The 22,090-nt window shown below is 49.5% G+C and overlaps 1 protein-coding gene across 2 annotated transcripts in view; it reads left to right on the forward strand.

The window, feature by feature from the left end:
* Nucleotides 1-823: 823 nt before the first annotated feature.
* NTRK3 (neurotrophic receptor tyrosine kinase 3) overlaps nucleotides 824-22,090 on the forward strand; it is a 326,297-nt gene continuing 305,030 nt past the window's right edge. Inside the window, exons 1-2 of one of the 2 annotated variants that reach the window (XM_081124363.1) lie at nucleotides 824-1,194; nucleotides 6,653-6,707. The gene's annotated coding sequence lies outside the window, so the exon portion shown is untranslated. The remainder of the gene's footprint in view (nucleotides 1,195-6,652; nucleotides 6,708-22,090) is intronic. The other variant, XM_081124365.1, reaches the window with a different exon arrangement.

A 22,090-nucleotide genomic window follows, 5' to 3' on the forward strand; every position in this document is an offset into this window, starting at 1 on the left:
GGAAGCCTCGGTGATCATCTCTCCTCCCCCAGGTTAGCTGTGGTGCCTACTCGATGTAGTGCCATAGGTCCCCTAGCCTTTCAGATTGTAGCAAACACCATTGTGTTATAATAGCCAGTTTACTGACAGACCTCCCTCTCTACCCATCACCTCCAGGGCAGAAATTGTGTTTGTTTTGCTTGCTACTTTGTGCTGGGGCTGGCACTTAGCTGATGTTTAGAAAATGTTCTAGAGGGGAGGAAGGGAGGGAGGAAGGAGCCCAGGTGTGGCTTTCCAACTCCTATGCAGCCTGGGACCTCTCTTGCAGGGTAGGGGGTACCTTTGAGGGGGCTGTCCCCTGTTGGGTCTCCCCAGGGTCAGTGGGCAGGAAAGCCTCTCTGTTGTTTTGTCCGCCGGCCCCTGCCTTCTGAGCCATTTCTAGTCTCACGAGCAGGCCCCAGAAGGGGAAACTGAGCGACGGGGAGAGAAAGATTGAGGGGGAGAGAATCAGGAGGGTGTGCTGCTCCAAGGCAGGGAAGAGCACTTACAGAATGTCACTTAGAGTCCCTGGAAGAATAAGCTGTAAAAACAACCACCCGCTCTCTGCTGGGTGACGCAAGTCAGAGAGAAATGCGAGCGATTAGTCACTAGTTCTGAGTAGGAGGTGGGGCGGGGGTAGGGAGGCAGAACTGAGCTTGGTGAAGGGCTGGGGGCAGTGGAAGCCTCCCTCACAAACTCTGCATCATCTGCCTCGCAGCCCCCTGTGCTGGCCAGAGCCCCTCCTAGTGAGACAGCGGCTCCTCCTTCTCTCCCGGCGGGTAGCACCTGCCCCCTTTGCCAACTCAGACTTAGCTCCAGAATTGGAGAGAAGAGCCCAGAGTCTCTAAGGGAGGAAGGACGCTGGGAGACCAGGGGTCATGGGAGTTTAAAGGGGGGAATCTTTGGCTCCCCACATTCTTGCCCACTTTGGTCCAGAGTGAAATGTTTACTTTGTTCAGGACTTCAAGGGGGGTAACCCACTTACTCCTCAACCTACCAAACAATTGTTAAGCACCCACTGTGTGCCAGACCCTGCCCTCATGGCGCTCACAGCCTCAGTGAAGAAGAGGGGCAAGTCAGGAGGTAGATAGGATGCTAGGTGATGGCCAGCGTGCTGGTGGTTTCCTGTTTCTTCCATCCCCAGCAAGATCGCCACTTCTAACCAAGGACTCTGTGGTAAGAGTGGAAGGACTTTGCACTGTACCTATCGCCATCTATTGGCGGGAGGCTGAGTTGGTGGGATTTTGTTTTGCAGCTTTGTTTGCATCCACCTATTGGAAATTTATAATTAGAGAATTTCTTTAAAACTCTGTAGTTTGTTGCATTCAATTATACTTAAGTTAACTCCAAAGTATGATCTCTTTTAATATCTTTCCATAGTGTGTGAATTCAAACATTCTCACTTACTGCTTCCTGCCGAATCCTCATGTCTGGGGAATAAAGACTTTTACTGAATATTGTTACAGTTCAGTTTGTCCCAGATTGTGTTGCGTGGGGTGTCCATAGGTGTTTCCACCTCTTCCATTTCTGTGGTAAGATAACTGTGGGAATCCTGGCACACCTCGCTCTTGGATATTCACAATATGTATTATCATTTGAGAGGCTCTGCCTAACCAATTTGTATTATTACTTGAAAATATTTTTTTTAAACTTAGTATTTCTTAAATTTGCTTGGCCATAGAACTCTTTCCTCATTTAACATCCCGTGTTCCAACATTTTATATTAGACCAGATGTATCTTGGAGTCAAGATTCTGGTGCAAAAAGGGCCAAAAGCATAACGAGAGCACTCGGGACAGAATGTAGCCTCTGCAGAGCTCCTTTCCATCCTGGTGAGCAACACCCTCAACAGCCCAGCTACAGAGGCTTCACCTGCGGAGGTTCGGGAAGGGCCTCATGCTGCCTAGTTCAGTGATACTCACACCCTTCCCCCGCAGGCCATGCAGTGTGGCAGCAGTCCTTGCGCTTTGGGGAGAGAAACACGAGAAAGTCCCAGCAGCTCTGGGAAGGCTTGAAGCACTTGACTTGTGTTTTGAGTAGGCTCATCTTGGCTTGCACACGGCTTCATCTGAGTAAGGCGATTATTATTCACAGTGTGGGTGCGGCAGCCCAGGAGACAATGACAGAAGATCCAGTTTGCCATTTTTCTTTGTTCGGTTGAACAGCCTATGCTTCCAAATGATATAGGATTCTCCAGTGTCCCTGAAAGAGCTCAAGCTGGGAAGACCCCATGGTTGGGGCATCCCTTAAATACGGGTCATCACACAAGACTTCTAGAGGTTGTGTGTGTGTGTGTGTGTGTGTGTGTGTCGGGGCGGGGGGGGGATTTACGAAACATTAAAGAATTTCCTGGGTGTTAGGAATCTAAAATTGAAGGACCCAAACTCAGAAAACTTGTGTGGGAATGATGATGCTATTGGGCGTTTGCACTGCCACTGTTGACCACAGGCCATGCAGGGTCCGAGTTTGCAGCTGTCAGCTTGGAACTGCTCTGTAAGAACTGCAGGAGGTCAACAGGCTGGGTACTGGCGGGGGGGGGGGGGGGGGGGGGAGCGCTCTTGCATCACCTTGTTCCCAGTGCTTTTAGAGTTCCCCTTCAGGTTACATGAGTGACAGGCATTAGTCCTGGCAATGTTGCTGTAGCCATCTGGCCACAGACCACCAGTCTAATGATGTGTTTGGCGTGCTCATCAACATCTCCAACCATCTAAACACATTTTGTAAGGTTAGATTTCTGACTTTCACGTGAACTGATGCAGTGGATGAATCCAGAGGAGTGACCCTTGTATATGTTTAATTCTATGGAGAATACTTTTGATAACTTCCTGTCCTTGCGCTGTTCCATTGTCATAAATATCTTAGACATGGATTCCCAGGGGTGTGATCCAGTTACTTCTCAAGAGGCATCTGTGTTGCTATTATAATAATCCTCATTAGCATCATTACCAGTCCTTACATTTGTAAAGCTGTATCAGGACTCCTGGTGGCAACTGGTAGCAGCCCAATTCCAGCTGACTTAGCACAATGATACTTTATGGGCTCATGATGCTTAAAGGCCCAGAGGTGGAGCAGGATTCCATCCCGCTGTCTAAATCACCTCTGCCCTCAGTCTCCGTTCTCTTACCCTGCTTAATTTTTTCTTCATAGCACTTATATTGTTCCTGACATTATATTATGTAGCAACTTGGCATCTATTGACTGGGGTCCCTGCTGGAATGCGAGTTCCAGGAGGGTGGGGTTTTTCTTTTGTTCATCACCTGATGCCAAGCATCCAGAAATGGACATGGATAGAGCAATAACTTGCTGAATGAAAGAATGAGTGGACAAATGAATGAGTACAGGTGTTCAAGTGACATCATCGGAAACTTGCCTTTAAAGATCTTTCCTTCTGTTTCTCTCTGTCTTGTCATTCTTTGGAAGGCCTCTTTTCTTGTGGGGACAAGATGGCTTTCAGCAGGAAGAGAACTTTTTTCCTCACTAGAACCAGCGAAAGGCACACTGGCCCGCTTAGGTCATATGACCGTCCCTCAGCCGATGAGCATGGCCAGGTGATGGAGCCAGCCCCCGTGAACACAGGGTCCCAGGGCGGGAGGGTGTGGGCTGGGCAGACCTAACACAAACTCGGCTAAAATAATAGAGTTTATTGATTACTCTCAGGAACACGTTATCAGTGGATTCTCACAAACCCTTGTGAGGAGAGTAGGGCGGATATTATCACCGCCATTGTACAGAGGAGGAAATTGAGGCTCGGGGAGGGTACGCTTCTTTAAGCAACTGGCAAGTGGTGGAGCGAGGTTCATGGTAAGTGCGGATTCAGTGTGAGGAGGGAGTGGCAATAACAGCGAATCCTCGGAGCCCTACGACCTGAATCTGGAATAAACAAATGGCGTCCTAGTCAGGCAGTTCACAGTCCCTCTGAGCCCCGGGAAGCACAGAGGCCTGTGTTCCTGCCAGCTGTGCACCTGTGTCGCATACCAATTCTAGGAGACTAGAGGGGTCTCCGGGCAGCGAGGCCTTTTATTCCCAGCCCCGATTTCACGGCCCGGCGAGCCGAGCTGGAGTTTCAGCACCTCACTCCTGTGCCCTCCCTGTCTTGGTCAGAGAGGCTTTGTCTCTTTCACTCTCTCATTCAGGGCCGGTGGCAGAACATTTATGGGGCTTATGGGTTACAGCATAGTTTTGACTAGAAACTGTGGATCTGGTGGCTTCATAGCCGATGAACTGGGCTGGAAAAAAGTAAGTTGTCCAGGATCGTGTGGTGATGAGCAGAGGAACTGAGTCTTAAACCCAGACTTTAAAGCAAACAAACCAAAACACCTAAAAATAAAAAGTTCAAGTAGTTTCTAGTAAACCAGTGCTTCTCCGCCCTGCTGGATCCTACCCCAGGGGTGCTGGTTTAGTGTGTCTGAGGTGTGGCTGAGGCATCTGGACTTTCAAAATCAGCCAGGATGGGGAACCTGAACAGCATCCCACTGCTACTCCATGGTGTGAAATGCAAGGCTGTTGCTTGCTGCAGGAGAGGGCAGAGGGACTCAGGGTAGAAGCAAGTTGGAGAGCATTTGAGAAGATTATAGGAGAAAGGAGGAGATCTGGGTTGATGGAGGAAGTCCGTGTCGGCTCTTTGATGCAGACTGCAGGAGAGAAGGGCACTGCTAGCCCACAGTATTGTTGTGTAATTTAGAAAAACACCCCCTCTAGGAGGCTCAGCACTGCAGGCACCCAGGTTGGCAAGAGGATGCTTGCCTTGTGAATTTTAAAAAGGACCCCTCCGCCTTAAGGGTAGAGCCCTGCACCAGGCACACTGCCCATGGGCAGAACCAGGACTGAGGCTCAGTCTCTGCTTGTCCCCTTGGACAGGGGCCTTGTGTGGTGACTGAGAGTGGGGCAGCTTGGGGTGGGGACAACCAGCCAACTAGAAATTCCGCTAAGTACAAGCTGCCATCTAATGCTTTCTTGACTTGTCTTAGTGTTAAATTCATCGGCTGGTGCACTCGGAGAAATACATGGGCCCTGTTACTTTAGCCCTTGAACAGAGGAGAAACTGATTGATAAAGCAGAAATTACTAGAAAATGGGAGTCTCCCACCTTAGGAAGCTGGGCCTGAGTAGAAGTAAAGACGGGCCATTGCAGCACAAGACCTAGAAGATAACATGGCTCAAGAGAACCGGAAGATTGTAAAAAACATGACTCTTTGAAATATTTTTTTCCATGTTACAAAAGCAATCCAAACTAATTGCGGTAAATATAGAAAATAGATACGAGCCAAAAGAAGGAAAGCCTTTTGAAATTTTAGTACCCAGAAATAACCACTAACAGTTTTTTGTTTATCCTATCAGTCTCTTTGCTCTGCTTATAGACACATTTAGGATACATTTATACATCCTGTAAGATGGGATCATATGTGTAGACTGTTTTGTAATCTGCATTTTGACTTAACAATATTTCACAAACATTTCCCATGTAATTTTAATGGTTGCATGGCAACCCATTCTATGATTCTATCATCATTTATTTAATCAATTCTAGTTTTGAAATTACATTGTTTCCAATTTTTAAGTATTGTAAATAGTGTTTGTTGAACATTCTTTGAGTTTTAGCTCTTGCCACATTCCTGAGTAAATGCTTACAAGTAGAAACCAGGGTGACATACAACTTGTCAAACGTCTTAACGGGGAGATTGTACCACTTTCCGTTCCCACCAGCAGTGGGTGACATGTGGGTTTCCTGGAAGCCCCCCCAACTCGAGTTAGAAAAATATCTCTGATGTAGCAGTGCGTCAGCTCTAAGTGAGATGGACTGGGATGGAAGGGCACAGGGTGAGGCCTTGAAATGGGTAGTCCCAAAGAGCTGGTCCCAGAGTGCGTTCTCTCACAGCAAGTTTCAGAAAGAGGCTCGTCTCCTCTGTGCTGAGCTTAGCGGCTGAGGAAGTACCTGAACCGGCGTTGCCTTTCCTCCCATCGTCACGTGACAGGGACAGAGGTCATTCTAGGCATGGTATCAGTAGGTGTCCCCACAGTATGCGTTGGAGCTCAGCACTGCCTGCGAGCACAGGGGAGGGACGGAGAGTGTATGTGTGTGTGTGTGTGTGTGTGTGTGTGTGTGTGTGTGTGTGTGTGTAGGGGGTGATCTGTAAGAAATAGAAGGCCTGGGAGGGACATGATACCCACCTCCCAGAGAGGGGGCCGGGAGGCGTGCAACCCATTGCCAAGTGAGGCGGATGCGGTTTCTTTTCTTTCTTAGAAACAGCTTTTCTTTTTTTTTGGTAAAAAAGTTTAATTTTTCATCATAAAAGTAATGCATGTTCTCTAAAGAAAGTGTGGGAAAATTAGGCTATAAAGTGAAGGAGAAATTACCCATGGACACAGTACCCAACGACAAACGTTGGTACATGTCTTTTCCGTCTTTTGTGTGTGTGAATGTGTTTGTGTGCACAGTTGGTTTTTTTTTTAATATAGTTGTAGTCACACTGTCTACATTAGTTTTCTCTCCTGCTTTTTTCACTTTAATATCCTATGCATTTCTACATTATTGTATAGTCTTGATAAACATTTTTTTATTATGTAATTTTCAGTTGTGTGAATGGGCCACCTTTCATTGTTCAATGTTAATATTAGGCTCTTATTTCCATTTTGCAGATACGGAAACTGAGACCCACAGGAGATACAAGATTTACTCAGTATCGCCAGACAGGTAAGAGGTACAACCAACATTTCATCCATTCATCTATTATTTATTCATTCAACAAATACTTATAGAACACCTGCTATTGTATCTTATGCTCTAAGACTTTTGTGAGGCAGAGACAATATCCCTGCTCATGTGATATTTATAAATCAGTGGACAATACAACCTCATTGGAGCTATGGCAGATGAGTTCCTTGGTTCTGTTAGAACTCAGAGAAGGGGCACCTACCCAGTCTGGGGCCCAGGAATGCTTCCTGGGGGAGACAATGTCAAAACTCAATCTTACAGGAGGAATGAAAGTTTGGGAGGAAGGTAAGGGAGCAGCAGCGTACTGGTGAAAGGAAGCATGGTATGCTCTGGAAACTGCACATAGTTGGCCACGGTGCTTGTTGTGAGAGATGGTGCTGGATTCATAGGCAGGATCCAGCTCATTATGAGAGTCTATGCCCTGCCTAGGACTTTAAACTTGATCCTGAAAGCAATGGTGGACCCTTGGTGCATTGTAGGCAGGAGATGCGCATAATCCTATTTGGATTTTAGAAGGAACCACTGATATCACGGAAGAGAATGGACCCGGGAGATTGGCGTCAAGAAGACCAGTTGTGAGAATATTCAGATAAGAAGTGTTGGGTTCATGCTGAGGCAGGGTAGTTGGGATGGAGGGGAAAGTATGGATTTAAGAAATAATTGGAAGGCAAGACAGAATGCAGACACAACTTTGCGAAGTCTCTGTAGAGGATGTCATCGTATTGATGATGACATCACTGAGTTTGGAGGTCCATGAGGAGAGGAGATAATAGGGTTTGTCGTGGAATTGTTTTGAGGTGCCTGTGGGACTGAGTCGTACTGGGTGGAGGAAAGGGGCCAGCCCGGAAGAGTACGGAGCAGTGGCTGGTGGCCTGCTGGCAACCATGAGCCCCTGCATGAGTCTCATGAAGTCCATGAGTCCTGCATTCAGAAATACAGAGAAAAGTTTCAGCAGGTCAAGTGATTTTCTTGGTGTTCATAGGTGCTCTGAAGCTCATGCCTGGTGCACAGTGAGAAGTGAAGTTCAAGGCAGCGTTTCACGGGCAGCCCGTGGAAGAGAAACCATTGTGGGAAACTGAGAAGGAACCGTCTGGGTGGGGTGGGGGGTGGGATGAAAGCAGTAAGAGGACGATGTTCTGGAAAGAAGAAAAGGAGGTGATTGCCAGTGTCAAAGGGTTAAGGTCAAGGTTGGGATTAGGTCAGTGTCCAGTGAAGCTGAAGCTCAGTAGGTTGAGCACCAAGAACGTTGAAAAGACTGAAGGCTCCCAGCTCATGGGCCACTGTTTCTCCTGTAGCCCATCGCCCTCTCAGGAGAGGGTCCTTTTCCATTATAGGGCCCTCCAAGCTCACCGCAGGGCCACTTGAAGCATGTCCCATGTGCGAGGGTAGGAAATTGCAGTTTCTGGTCTGAGACTGCATGACTGACTACCACCCTTTGTTCAGTCTCCGCCCTGCCTATCTCCAGGCTTTGCTATGAGGCCCTGGAATTCCTTCCACAAAATAGAGGGTAAATATCCCTGCTCCTTGGCTTTCAGCTCAGCATGTGACTTGCTTGGGCTGGTTGGCTGTGAGCAGACCTGATGCTGGAAGGAACTTGGAATGCCTCGTGCACTGGTCTTGCCCTCTGGAGCTTCTGGTGTTGACTTGAGAGAAACCCGGCTGGCTGGCTCACTGCTCCTAGGAGGCAGGTGGGTGAGAGACGTGGAGCTGAGCCGCCCCAGCCAACCTCTGACTCATGAGTGACGAAGGCGTGCCTGTCACTGTGTGCCACAGACTTGGAGATTCTTTTTTTTAGGGCAGTTTTGCAGTCCTCCTTCAGTGAAGTCCTTCTGGGGTCACAGAAACTTTCTCCTGTTCTGCCTTCCTTGGCCCCTTACTCAGTGCCCCCCTTCCTGACTCCCTCCTGGGGCCTCAGTCCCCTGTCATGGACTCAACTCCCCCAGCCCCCAGGACCTGATCTGGGCCAGGAGGGGCTGAAACAGCCCCAGCCCCATTTCTTGTTGCCCAAATCTACTCATTTTCTTCTTCTTCTTCTTCTTTTTTTTAAATATATCTTTATTGATTTCAGAGAGAGGGAGAGAGAGAGATAGAAACATCAATGATGAGAGAGTCATTGATCAAGCCTGCAACCGGGCATGTGCCCTGACCGGGAATCGAACCCTGATTGCCTGGATCCTAGGTTGATGCTCAACTGCTGAGCCATGCCCGGCTGGGCATCTACTCATTTTCGAGACCAGCCCAGCTTGATCAAGCACGCAGATTCATGTCTGCTGTTTCTTACTTGTTATACCTGAGGCACAGTCCTAGTCGGTGCCCTCCAGTTCCAACTGGGACCAAGTAAATGATTCTTTCAAAACATTTTATTAAACTGCTATTATATGACATTTCATTAAAAGCAAACTCTGCTTTTAAAAGAGACAGTAGTGCCCAGCCAGCACGACTCAGCGGCTGAGCATTGACCTGTGATCCAGAAGATCGAGGTTAGATTCCCAGTCAGGGCACATGCCCTGGGTTGCCGGCTGGATCCCCAGCAGAGGCATGCAGGAGGCAGCCGATCAATGACTCTTATCATTGGTGTTTCTCTCTCCCTCTCCCTTCCTCCATCTGAAATCAATAAAGACATATTAAAAATAAATAAATAAAAGAGAAAATAGCTGTTTGTTTGCATGTGAAGCACAGTGCGGTGCCTGGCACGTAGTTGGTGAGCCACCAATGGCAAACGCCTCTCTATACCATAGTGAGTATATCTGTGCCTAAATCTTAGTTTCCACTTAAAAAAATTTATTATAGTTTTAATTGCAAAAGTAATGCATGCTTGTTTTAACAAACTAAAATATCAAATTACATTTAAATTTTAAATTAATTGACAGGAGCTTGGTTTTTGTGTCTCCCAGGCAACTGTCTGGTGGGTAAAATGAGGCTCAGCTATGGCTGTCTTGTGTTACGTGTTCAGCACCAGGCCTGGCACAGGGTCAACTCCCGATACACGGGAGCTGCTGTTACTGCTACTGTCACCATCAGCATCGTTCTGAGCAGACCTGAGTGCTCAGTCCTTGCTTTCCTCTGCCCAGGTGGTACCTTGCAGGCCCTTTCAAACGGGTCTTCCTGCTGCATTCTCCTGGGTCCTCCCTTTGCACCACCCTTGAGACTGCAGCTGAGCAAGGGGCCCCATGCTGCTAGCCTGCCAGCTTTCTCCCCGAGGCCTGGGGACATGATCAGTGGGAAGTGTGCCTTCCAGCTCCCCACTGCTGCTCTTCTGTGGCCCGCATTGCTCCCTGCTCTCCGGAGATGGAGAGTCCTCTTGAATCGCTTCTCGTCCTCCATCCGCTTGTGGTCAGCATCCAGAGCCCTGCAATTCCCAATCTTCCTCGCCCTTGCCCAGTCTCCTGGACTGTCCTCCCCTCACTGCGGCCGGTCAGGTCGGCAGGAACCTCAAAAGGGCCTCCTAACTGGTCCCCCTCCCCCCAGCCTCTACCTGCATTTCCTGATCAATGAATTAGACCTGATGAATTAAAGTGTGTCTCAGTCCTGTCTCCTGATGCTCAAGTCCCTCCCCTGGCTCCCCATGGCCTTACTGAATCATCCCCAGTAGCCTTAAGGCTCATGAAGCTCTAATCTGAAACTAGTGTTTTTAGCCCCTTTCTCTTGCCTGCTGCTTATGGCCCACAGCAAACAGGACAGTTCCTTGAACACGCCCCTCACTCTCCACCTTCTGGGTCTGGCCCACGTTCTCTAATCTGTCGGGAATGTCTGACCCCCATCCCCACATGCCCACCCCATCCGTTTTTACGAGCTGCTCAAAAGTCGCTTCTCCATGAACCCTTTTCTGATTTCACCTACTAGGTTGATTTTGCTTTGCTCTGAGTGACATGGCACCATCACTCCTCTGGCCCCAGAGTTGCCACCTCAGTTGTATTGAGGTTTGGGGCCTGAATAATTCCTGTTGTGGGCCTGTCCCGCACATTGCAGAATGTTTAGCAGCATCCCTGGTTTTTACCCACTAGATGCCAGGAGCATCTCCCCACCTATCTGTGACATAAATGTCTTCAGACAGTGCACTGGCTGGAGGCCGGGGTAGAGCAAGTGACCCCAGGACTCTAGAGGAATATTTATGCAACAGATCCCTGCCCCCCTCAGCTAGCATCTTGCCAGGGATGATGCTACCTAATTGTGCGAGGCCCTTTCAAGCCTCCAAGCTTTTGTGTATGCTGTTCCCCTCCCAGGAATGCCCTTCCCTCTCTCCTTCATCTGATTTCCTCCTTAACCTTGGAAAGCTGGATGGCAGGCTGCCTCCCCTTTCCCCAGGCAGAACAGACGGCTCTGCTTCCAGGTCCCCACAGCACATTGCACAAACCTCTGTCACAGCCCTCACCAGACCATGCGCCATGTTATTGAAAAGGAGTGTCAGTATTTGTCTCCCCAAGTAGAATGTGAGTTGTGACGCGGCAGGGACCCAGCCTGCCAAGGCCTCCCCAGGGGTGCCAGGGCCCTGCAGGTAGGAGATCACCAAGCACAAGGCGGTGCACTGGATGGGGATGTATGTCCAGGAACAGCCGTGCCCGAATTCAAGCCCCACGTTAGGCATTTACTAGTCCTGTGATTGTAGGTGATTTATTACACTTTTCTGGAGTGTAATTTCCCTCTCTGTAAAACTGCCTTAAGAACAGCATCTATCTCACAGGGTTGTTTCAAGGATTTAGGAAATTAATACTCGTAAAATGCTTACCTGGTACCTGGCATATAGTAAGTGCTCAGTAAATCTTAGTGATTAATGAATGAATGAATGAGTGTTGAACGGGGCTGTGGGGAGATGTGGGTCCCATGGGCTGGTCCACCCTCAGTGGTACAGTCGCTAGTGCTGCCCCTGGGAACTGATCCTCGGTCTCCCCCACCATCCCTGTCCCCTCCAGCTGTCCTCGCTGTGTGCTCTCCAGCCTGGCAGCTTGGGCAGGGAGCACAGGCTGCTGTGGAAGAGGGCTGTGGCCGCACTTCACGGAGAGGTAGCCAGGCTGGGCGGAACAAGGACAGACATTAAAAACCTATTTTCTCACTGGGCATAAGTAATTGGCAAAAAAAGCTCTAAATCCATAGCTGTCAGGTGAAGTCATTTCCGAGAGAGAAGGGTGGAGGGAGAGAGCAGGAGGGGAGCTGGGGCGGGAGCCACAGGGAGGGAGCGAAATGCAAAGCAAGGCCTGGGGAGTCCAGGACAACCTTCTCCCTTCTCCCAGGCCACACGGTCTCCCTTTATCAATCGTCCCTCATTTTTTTATTTTCTCATTTTTTTCTTTTCTGGAAAGAGAGGTTTCTAAGGTGGTAAAAGCAACGAAAGCCAGCCCTGGAATTATTTAATGAGCCAGAATGAATTGCATTTGAAATCATTTAAATGGGATCTGGGAGCATTTAACTGCAGCTTGGGATCTTAACTAGAGTGGGGAAGGATCTTTGTGCTAATTGCTGGCAATGATATTCCTGCAGAGAGGGAGAGATAGCAGCGAGCAATTAGCAGACAAGGGGTGATTGCAGAGTCTGGGCTGTTAGCTGGGGAGAGTGAGCACCTTGGCTTTGCTGCCTGGGGGCCCAAGTCCCCCCGCAGGGGTCAGGCAAGGCCTGAGACCCTGGGTGGGAAGCAGGGAGAGGAGTAGGAGCAGGGTGGGGCTTCCAGCTGTTGAGGCTGGAGGACTGGGATCTCCAGAAGGGAGAGGAAGCAAAGCCTCCAGCCTCCCAGTGGTCCCCTGACCCACCTCCCAGAACATAAGCTTGGGGAAGGCAGCAAACTTGGCCCAGATTCCAGAGGAGGGACCTGTTTTGGTTCTTTCTCTTCCTTTCCACACAATTTACCTAGAGGTCTCTGTGCCTTTGATCACCAGTTTTGTCGTAGGGCATGAGATCCTGTTCATTAGCTTTGGGATTGACAAGTAACCCTGGGAAGGTGTTACTAGCCCCATTCTACAGATGAGAAAACTGAGGCTTTGGATCATCACTTAGTGGAGGACACATAGTTGATGAGTGCCAGAGGATGACCAAAGACCCAGGGATGTGTCCTGAACATTCACCACCTAGTAGTCATTGTTACGGTGGGTGTTCAGAGCAGTGAGAAAGCCATCCTACTGTCCCCAGGAGGAGTCTACAAGGCTCCTCCTCTAGAATCGTTAATGCTTATGAAAGATTTCAAATGCTAATTTCCATTTGAAAGATACAGTGAAAGCCAGAGGAGAGAAGGATCCCTCGGAATGGGTGACCAGCAAAGCTGTCACCTTGGAGTAGGGGTAGGATTTGGATATGTGGAAATCTGGAGGAGACAGACTGCTAACAGGGGGCAGTATCTGAGCAGAGACAGGAGGTGGGAAAGCCTGGGTCACATGTGGAGACATCAGACATTTCTGTGTGTGAAGAGGAGGGTAGAGCTAGAGGGAGAGGTGGGGTGAGATAATGGAGAGCTTTGTGTGCTGGGTTGATAGATTGAACCTCATTGCACAGGCAGTGGGGAGCTACGGGTGGCTTTGACTGGGGAGCAGCTGCAGTAGATTAATCTGGCAGTGGCGTGGAAAAGGCTTGGAGTGGAAAGAAGATGACTGACTGCTGGAGAGAGAGATTGTCACTATGGCAGTCTATAGAAGAGGCAGTAAGAGTCTCACCGGGACAGTGGCATGGATGGAGAGAAGAGGACGCCCTTGTCCCAATCCCTCTCTCTGCCCTCAGCATCACACTGGCCACCATGGCTGTGCTCTGAGGTTCTCAGCAGTAGCTCAACCTCAGCCTGGGTTGGAGACACAGATGGTGGATGGCATGTCCATAAAATGTGGGGCATGAGGCTGATGTAGCCAGGAGGTCAACTGGTCATCTTGACTAGCCCTTGCTTTTGATAGATTACAACCCAAACCACGCACAACTGTGGTCATGTCCCCTGTTTGGAACTCCACAGTCTCTCTTCCCCTCAGAGGTCTGCATTTAATCATCCCGACAGTTCAGAAAGCCTACCTAGAGCTTCCTCAACTTGTGCACGAGAATTTTCTAATTCTAAGCTGGTGGCAGTGGGAAAGTGGTGCCTTCCAGGTGTGGTTTAGACTCATCCCTGGAGTTGGGCAAACAGAGCAGAAGCTTGTGGAGCGGGTTGTGAGTTAAGTGTGGGAACATGGGAAAGGGCCTCATGATCTTTAGATCCCTTTCTGACCTCTGATTCCTAAATTCTCTCATTGTGCTGCACATTCCTTTCATTCTATCCTCTGTGCCACCTCCTCCAGGAAGACTTCCTTCACTCTCCTCAGCCACCTCGTACCTCTGTCAGGACCTGCTTCCTGGGAGAGTTGCCAACACATAGATCTGTGCCTGCTGTAGGGGCAGAGCCATGTCCTGTACATATTCCCTGTAAGACCAGCAGAAGGCACGAGTGAGAGAATTTGTTAGTAATCCTTTGTTGTTATATTGCTATTATTAATAATGCTAATAATAATAATTAAAACTACCACTGCACTGACCACGTGGTGAGAATCTCAACACATTATTTCTAATTCTCAAGTAAGCCTGCAAGGGAGGGATCAGGACTCTCATTTTCAAATGAGGAGAGTGAGGCTCAGGGAGGCCATGGCACTTCACCTCTGCTACAGTGAGGGGGGGAGGTTTCGGGAGTCACTGCTGGGCCAGCCAGTTCTGAAGCCCTCTCCCTCCTCCTCCCCCTTCTGATTCTGAATCTTCTGTTTTGTTTTTGGTGGAACTGAATGATCATGGTCATGCTTCCAAATACCATCTCATGGTTGGATAGCATAAGCATAGCAAACCAGATTGAGAGTGCTGGGCTTGGGGTATTGTCCATCTGAAGGTCCACCTAGCGGTTTAACCCACAAGGGGAAGTTTGCTGGTTGTTCTAATGACTCTAATCATGCAACTTTCCACAGCCACCAGGTGGAAGGTTAAGGGCTGGAGGCCCTAGAGTTTCCAACTCTGGGCAAAGGGGTCACTGAGAAGATGCTGTTGCTCTGGGGTCTTCCAGCCCATAGGTGGAGCTGTTGGACTCTGGGAAGTCCCTCGTTGCAGATGGATGGAGGGAGCAATGCTGGCCAGTCCTAGCTCAGCTCTTTTTTTTTTTTTTTTTTTAAAAAAGGCACAGAGCTGTTTCTAAGAATGGACGCTGGAAATAACCAAATGACCACCAAGATGGGCCGGGTTAAATCAATTATAATACACCCGCAGAATGGAATGCCATGTAGCCATTAAAAATTATGACATAGATTTATGTGGATTGCTATAGAAAGATATCTCACAATATATTTTGCTGAGGGAAAAGCATGCCTCAGGACATTTGATATATATAGCATTATCCCCAAGATATAAAACTGGGAGAGACAGAGATGGATAGGAAGCAGAATGTTCTCCCAAACTGTTAACAGTGTAGATCTTTTTAGGTGGTGAGGTTTCAAATTATTTGTACTTTATACTTTTCTACTTTAACCTTATCTGTAATATGTGAATTTTTAGAGTAACAAGCATACATCATCTCTGCACTTGGGAAAAAATAAGGTTATTTTTCACCGAAAATGTATAAGCCAAACCAAACTGAGGATGTCACTAACTCTTCCTGGACATAGTCCCTTTCAGAGCGTAGCCACCTCTGATGTCTCGTCCATGTGTTGGTGACTAGTTATTTCCTTGCAAAGGAGTGGAGACATTTGTCACCAGTGTTAGAGACAGAAAAGGCTGAGGAGGCCTTTTCTGGGCCAGTTCCAGGACCTATTTTGGAGCTCGGGGCTATGGACTCCTGCCCCTGGGCCCTGGCTGCCCCTGCTCCCCTCTGCAGCCTCCACCCTGCGCTTCTTTCTGTCTTCAGCCTCCTCCCGGCGTCTCCAGCAGCTTCCATCTCCACAAATTCTATGCAGCAGCGAGTCCCTGAACTTTCTAATTGAGATCAGAGATAAATATAGTGGGGAAGGAAGGAGGGAGAGGGAGGAGGCCTAGTTTTAATTTGCAGCATTTCCCATTAATAACAACTTCTAATTAAAAAGTCTCCATCTCCCAGCCGAAGTCCAGGAGCAGAGGCTCCCCAGGTCTGTCTGTCTGGAACCTTTGTGCCAGCGAGTTCGGAGTGCGGATTTCTGCACCAGCTGAGCCCTCTCTGCCAGAGCCGTAATTAAGCTGGAAAAGGAAAGGGGGGGGATGTTGTCTAAGACTGTAGGGATCTTCCCTCACTGCAGTCTTAGGAGGAGGCCACGCGCCTTCCTGGGCAGCCGTGTGGTGTGGTGCCCGCTGGGCGGTTCCCCTGAGGGAAGGCGGCCAGGCCAGGTGAGCAGGGATGGAGGCAGCTGTGGAGTGGGGCGTGGCAGAGACACGTGGGGGCACAGGAGGGCGGCAGCAGGGAGCCCTGAGAGCGCCCCTGCTGCTCTGCGTCTGTTCAGGGGCGTCTGCCCCATCTCTCTCTCCTCCCCAGTTCCCTCTAGGCAGGCCCCAGCCTGGGGGGGTGGGGTGGTGTGTGTGTGTGTGTGTGTGTGTGTGTGAAGGGCGTCCCGCTGCAGCCAGAGGAGAGCCATGGCTGTTAATAGTCTGAGGTAGTAGGACGTGCCACTTAGTATTGATCTAAATACAAGCCCAAGTTTATTTTTTTCCTCCAGAAACATCTTGATGCCTTTGCAACTCGCCGAACTGAAGTAGGCACTCAATAAATAGCTGCGAGTGCGTGAAGGGCTGAATGAACAAGGTTCTCCTGGAACTTCAGTCTCTCAGCCGCACGGTTGCTCAGTGCCCCACTTGCTGTTTAACAGGCATCTCAGACTTACTGTGGCCAAAGTCACGGCCGTCCCCCCAGACCTGCTCCTCACACAGCCTTCTCCCATCTAAGCTATAGGCAGCTCCATCCTTCCAGTGCTCAGGCCAGACATTTGTGGCACCCTCGACTCTACTTTCTCTCACATGCCCCATCTTTCATCCATGAGGCATTCCCGAGGGCTCTGCCTTCAGACTATACCTAGGCACTTGTCCCCGTGTCCACTGGGATGACCCTGGCCCAAGCCACTGCCAGATTGTTTCAGCAGCTCCCTGGTGGCTCTGTCTGCTTCCACTCCTGTTCCCTAAAGTCCATTCTAAACCCAATAGATGGAGGAGCCATTTAAAGCATCAGATGATGTTCCTCCTTTGCTCTGATCCCTCTGGTGGCTTCTGGTCTTATTCAAGGTGAAACCCGAGAGCCTTGCCAAAGCCTCAAGCCCTGCAGGGCTGGCCCCTTGCTACCTCTCTCACTGTCTCAGTCTGCTCAGGCTGCTGTAACAAAATAGCATAGACTGTGTGGCTTATAAGCAACAGAAACTCACTCACAGTTCTGGAGGCTGGGAAGTCCAAGATCAAGGTGCCGGCAGAGTTGGTGTCTGGTGAGAGCCTACTGCCCGATTCATAGATTGCCGTCTTCTCACTGTGTCCTCACAGGGTGGCAGGGACAAGGGCGCCCTCTGTGGCCTCCATGAGGGCACTAATCCCATTCATGAGAGCTCTAGTCTCCTGACCTATCACTCTCCAGAGGCCCTGCCTCCCAATGCCATCCCATTGGGGGTTAGGTTTCCACACGGATTTGGGGGCACAAACATTCAGCTTATTGCACTTACTTCTCCTACTGTCCCCTTGGTGTTGCTCCAGACAACTGGTCTCTTTGCCATTTCTTGACCCTGAGAGCCATGCTCCTGCCACTGCTGTCCCTCTGCTTGGAAGGCTCTCCCTCCAGTGCTCAGGTGGCTCAGTCCTTCACCTCCGGGTGACCTTCCCAGCGAGGCTATTCTGACCACCCACCCTACTTAAAATTACAGCCCTGCCCCACTCCAGCAAGCTATTTCTTCCTTGCTTTATTTTTTAAAATATCATTTGCCACCTTCTGATATTTTTTCTTATTTACTTTCTATGCCTCTTCTCCAGCTTCTACCCCACTGGCAGGGGAGCTCCCTGGGGGCAGTGGCTTTGTCTCTTGTGTTCGCTGCCATTATCCTAGAAAAAGGCCTGGCTCCTGTGGTGGCCCAATGGGCCATTTGCTGAGTAAATAAAATAAATGGTTGAATGAATGAATGGAAATGAGCTAAATTGTCAAGTTAAAGTCAAGGTTCACTTTTCTGAGAATGATAATGAAATGTGACCCAACCAAGTCCTAGCACCTGGCAAGGGGAAGCTGTAAGAGGACTCTGGGAGTTAGGGAAACCTGAGTTTGAAATCTGGCTTTGTCACTTGTGCACAGGTGACCTTGGGTATGTATGTAACTTTTCTTCTTTTATAAAACGGAAATAACGGTAGGATTTTCCTTGTAGGGTAGTTAGATGGGCATGGTCAAAGCAGTGATCTAAAATAAATACCACTGGCCGGGCTTATAGCCAGGGCTTCGTAAATGGTAGCCAGGCGTGATTTTATTGTCAACAGGGGACACCTTGCAGATCAGCAGTGACAATTGCCCATGAGGAAGCAGATGCATCTTCCAGAAAGAGGGGCAGCTCCTGCAGGAGCACAGTTCTGGGACTGCCCTTTGAAAAAAACAAGCAAATTAATGGGAACTGTTAAGGGGAGTGTGATCAAACCCCTCTCCATAGAGATCACCCTAAAGAGCTGGTTTGTTCAGCGCAGCGCTGGAGGAGAAGTGGGTGACAGCAGGGGTGGGAAGACTTTTCTGTCAAGGGCCCTGTAGTAAGCCTTTCAGGCTTTGCAGGCCATAGGGTCCCTGCCACAACCTCCCATCTCTGCTGCTGAAGTGTGAAAACATCATAGACAGTACACGAATGGATGGGCGTGGTTGTCTCTCTATAGAACTTCATTCATAAAAATAGGTGGAGGGCCAGTTTTAGGCTTGTAGATTCTGATCCCCGGTTTGTAGGATCCTATCATGAGATGGCTGAAGGAATGTCTGAAAGACGACTGGACTGTTCTGAGGGTCCTCAAGGGGGAGAGGTGGGGCTGAAGGATGGAAGCGGGTCTATAGATTCTGTTCCCTTTAAGGAAGATGTTGAAACAACCAGAGCTTCTGGCTGCGTCCAGTCCAAATGGACTGTGCTGGGCAGAAGGCCACGAGTCTTCATGTGTGGATCTGTTCAGACAAAAGCTAGTGTAACTTGGCAGAAATGATGGAGAATGTATTCAGATACTGGGTAAGTGGTTGATTCAATCCTTGGCGACTTTCAAAATTCATGATTATTGGGATATTCTAAGGTATATGCTTATTGACATTCAGGGAAACAAAGTCACCGATTTGGCCTGTCTCCCATGAGTGGGTCATTGAAATTTGCGGATTGAAGACAATCTTATTTTCTAATTATACCACCAAACAGATTTTGTGCATGTATCCATCGGTGAAACCAACAGGAATGCAATGTCAACTTCATTTAGAATGTAATCCATCTCAGTACTCATTTGGGTCTCTCATGAAGACCCAGACATGCCCGTAAACTGGACTACAGTCCTAGTAATAAAACAGCATGGGAATGTGTGCGGATTTATCTTCCATTTAGATGTGAGGATGCAAACATCTGGCACAGGGCCCCTAGTCCTCTCACCTCTGTGTGTTTGAAAGCATTGCTAATTAATCTCGACTCTCTTTCTTCCTGAACCTTGGCCTTAAATAGTTAAGATTCTAGAATTTTTATAATAGGAGAGGCTTAGGACCAGCTGCCCAGTTGGAATAGGGGTGAGGGTGTGGGGTCCAAGCTGAACTATGTTAAAGAATTGAGGGTAAAATGATTGATAACCCCAAGGATACTCCCTGGTCCCCACTGCCTCAGAATCCTTCCCAGCACACTGCTCTGAGGTGGCTATTTGCCATCTCTGGTTTAGAAAGTTCAAGTGTAACAGTTGACATTTTCTGTAACCTCCTGGAGGTTGGCCAGTGGACAGTAAGTTGATAACTCTGGATTCCCTATTGATCCCATGCTGACGATGGGATCTCTCAGCATCTTTGCCATGATGACATCTTAAGGAGACAGATACTGAAAGTGACTCAGAACTTTTGGGTGAAGGCATATCCTTGGGTCGGTACCCTAAGTCAGGTGCCGGCAAGTGTGGGGTGGTAAGTTTATGATCCCTGTTCACCTGATGTTCTTCTAGGACCTCCTGTGTTCATGCCCAAGTGAGTAGCAGGGCTGAAGGATGAAACTTTTGGGAAGATGGATTTTGGTGAGAGAGTTGGGAGCAGTGGTCCCAAGCCCTGCATCCACACTTCAAGCTGAATATGGGGTGGAGGCAGGAAGGGTGGGACTGGAGGCAGTGGTGGGTGCATGTTTAGGGAAATAGGGTGACCCTGTGGGACACCTTTCAGGAGGTATCCCCAAGACTACAAGTTGAAGTGGACATAGCCAGGGTCCTGTCATAGAAAATGCTACCCAACACCAAACCCCAAAGGCCAAGGTAGCAATGTAGATGGTGGGGTAGGCGGCAAGACTAGCCATTGGAGGGCGGGTTGTTTACTGAATTCAGAACTAAGGCAGAAATGGTGCGAGTGCTTGTGTGCACATCTCACTCAGAATGAAATAGGGAGCCGTCACCAAAGCCCATATAGAAGTTGCCCACTGAATGTTTTCAGCTGTGTGAATGAATGAATGAATGAATGAATGAATGAATGAATGAATGAGGCAGTGATTTGGGGGATTGCTCCCTAGACCTCCAGCACCACAAATGGTCAAGAGGCAGGGATCCTGAATCATCAGCACAGACCAGATACCAAGACTGGAAAATGACGAGTCTTTTCCCTTCTGGAAAAACACAAGCCAGCCTAGGAATGAGGTTCCTGAGTCCCTGAGGCGAAGTGAACCCGGGGCGGGGACAAGTGGGCTGAGCCTGGGTTTGGGCCCCGGCCAGGGAGGCCAAGTCGGCAGGTCCTACACCCGAGAGCGGCCGACTCTCGAGCCCCGCTCTGCAGCAGGGCCCACAGCAACTGCGGGGTGCTGATGGGCCGCCCGCCCCTGGTGCTGCTGCTCCCCTCGCCCGAGCTGGGAGCAGGTCCGAGGTAATGGACCTCCTGAAGGGGGCCGAGCAGGAGCCATCGCGCAGCGCCTCCGGCAGTGCCCCTGAAGCGGTGATTCCAATTAAGGGGCCATTTCCATGAAACCCTATCCAGCCCCAGCTCCTGTCAGCCAGCGGAGGCCTTTCTCCTCCCGTCCCAGGCCCTGCTCTGTGGTTGCCGAGCGGCCCTCTCGCGGGGGCCCACCACCTTCGCTAAAACACTGCAGCTGCTGCTAATAAACAAACATATTGATCATACAGATATGGGATGTCAGGGACTTAATTCATGAATGAAGTGAGCTTTAAGAGTGCCCGGTGGGAGCTGCCTCCATTTAAAGGGCCAGCAGCTGCCGAGTACTCTTGAAGTGGGCTCCCAGGCAGGCCCGGAGGGAGCCTCTCCTGTGCCTGCCCCGGTGCCCTGCTGGGTGAAAGGGGGCCCCCACTCCACAGGTGCCGCCTCACCTGGAGGGCTCTTGGGGCTGGCGGGAGGGGCGGGGCCCATGGGGAGGAGGAGACACTCTTGGGTCAAGATGATGATGATGATGGTGCTGATGGCCTCAGTCCTGAGAACTAGTCTCCACCAGGACCTGCCCTCACCGGACCAAATAGTGTAAGGTCCCTGGGAGCCCTGAGGAAGGGTCCCTGTTGGGATGTCAGAGGCCCTAGACTTTTCTTCACACGATCGTTTTCAAGTCAGTTTCAGCATGTAGTCAGTAGTGAGGGCTCTGGAGGCAGACCTCCAGGCTTTGGATCCCAGCTCTGTCACTTGCAAGCTGTGTGACTTTAGGCAAGTTTCTTAACCTCTCTGTGCCTTACCTGTACAAAGGGAACATTGTTTCTGTATAGATTGAAATAAACCAATACGTACCATGCTTGCAATAGCTCCTGGCACAGAGTGAATGTTTAGTAACGGTCTTATCCCCAGCCTTAGCCTGCTGTGACAGCCACTGACCTCTGCATTCCTCTCCCTTCCTCCAGGTAACTCTCAGGGGAGGGAGGTGACTTCATGGAGGTATAGCCCTCTTCCCTTCCCAGTGACCAGATGGGCAGCTCTAGCCCCATCTCTTTCCCAGCTACTGGCCGGAAGCTCAGGGTGGCTCTTGCACCTGGGCTGAAATCCAGCCAACTGGAGTCATCCAGGCCTGAGCTCCTGACTGCTTCCCTCCTGGACTACTCTTGGGGAACGGCTGTCCTGCAGCCCCTTCCTCCCCTCAGCTTTGGCTAGAGCTGCACTGACCCAGCATGGTAGCCATCACTAGCTGTTTGCAGATATTTAAGTGAATTATAATGAAATAATTAAAAAATTCAGTTCCTCAGTCACGTGTGGCTATCATATTGGACAATGCAGATTATAGAGATTTCTTCTCTGCAGAAAGTTTTACTGCTGACCTAAAGGTTGTATGATAAGAAACGAGGCA

Source organism: Miniopterus schreibersii, assembly GCF_964146895.1.
Source record: "Miniopterus schreibersii genome assembly, chromosome: 22".
Classification (NCBI taxonomy): Eukaryota; Metazoa; Chordata; class Mammalia; order Chiroptera; family Miniopteridae; genus Miniopterus; species Miniopterus schreibersii.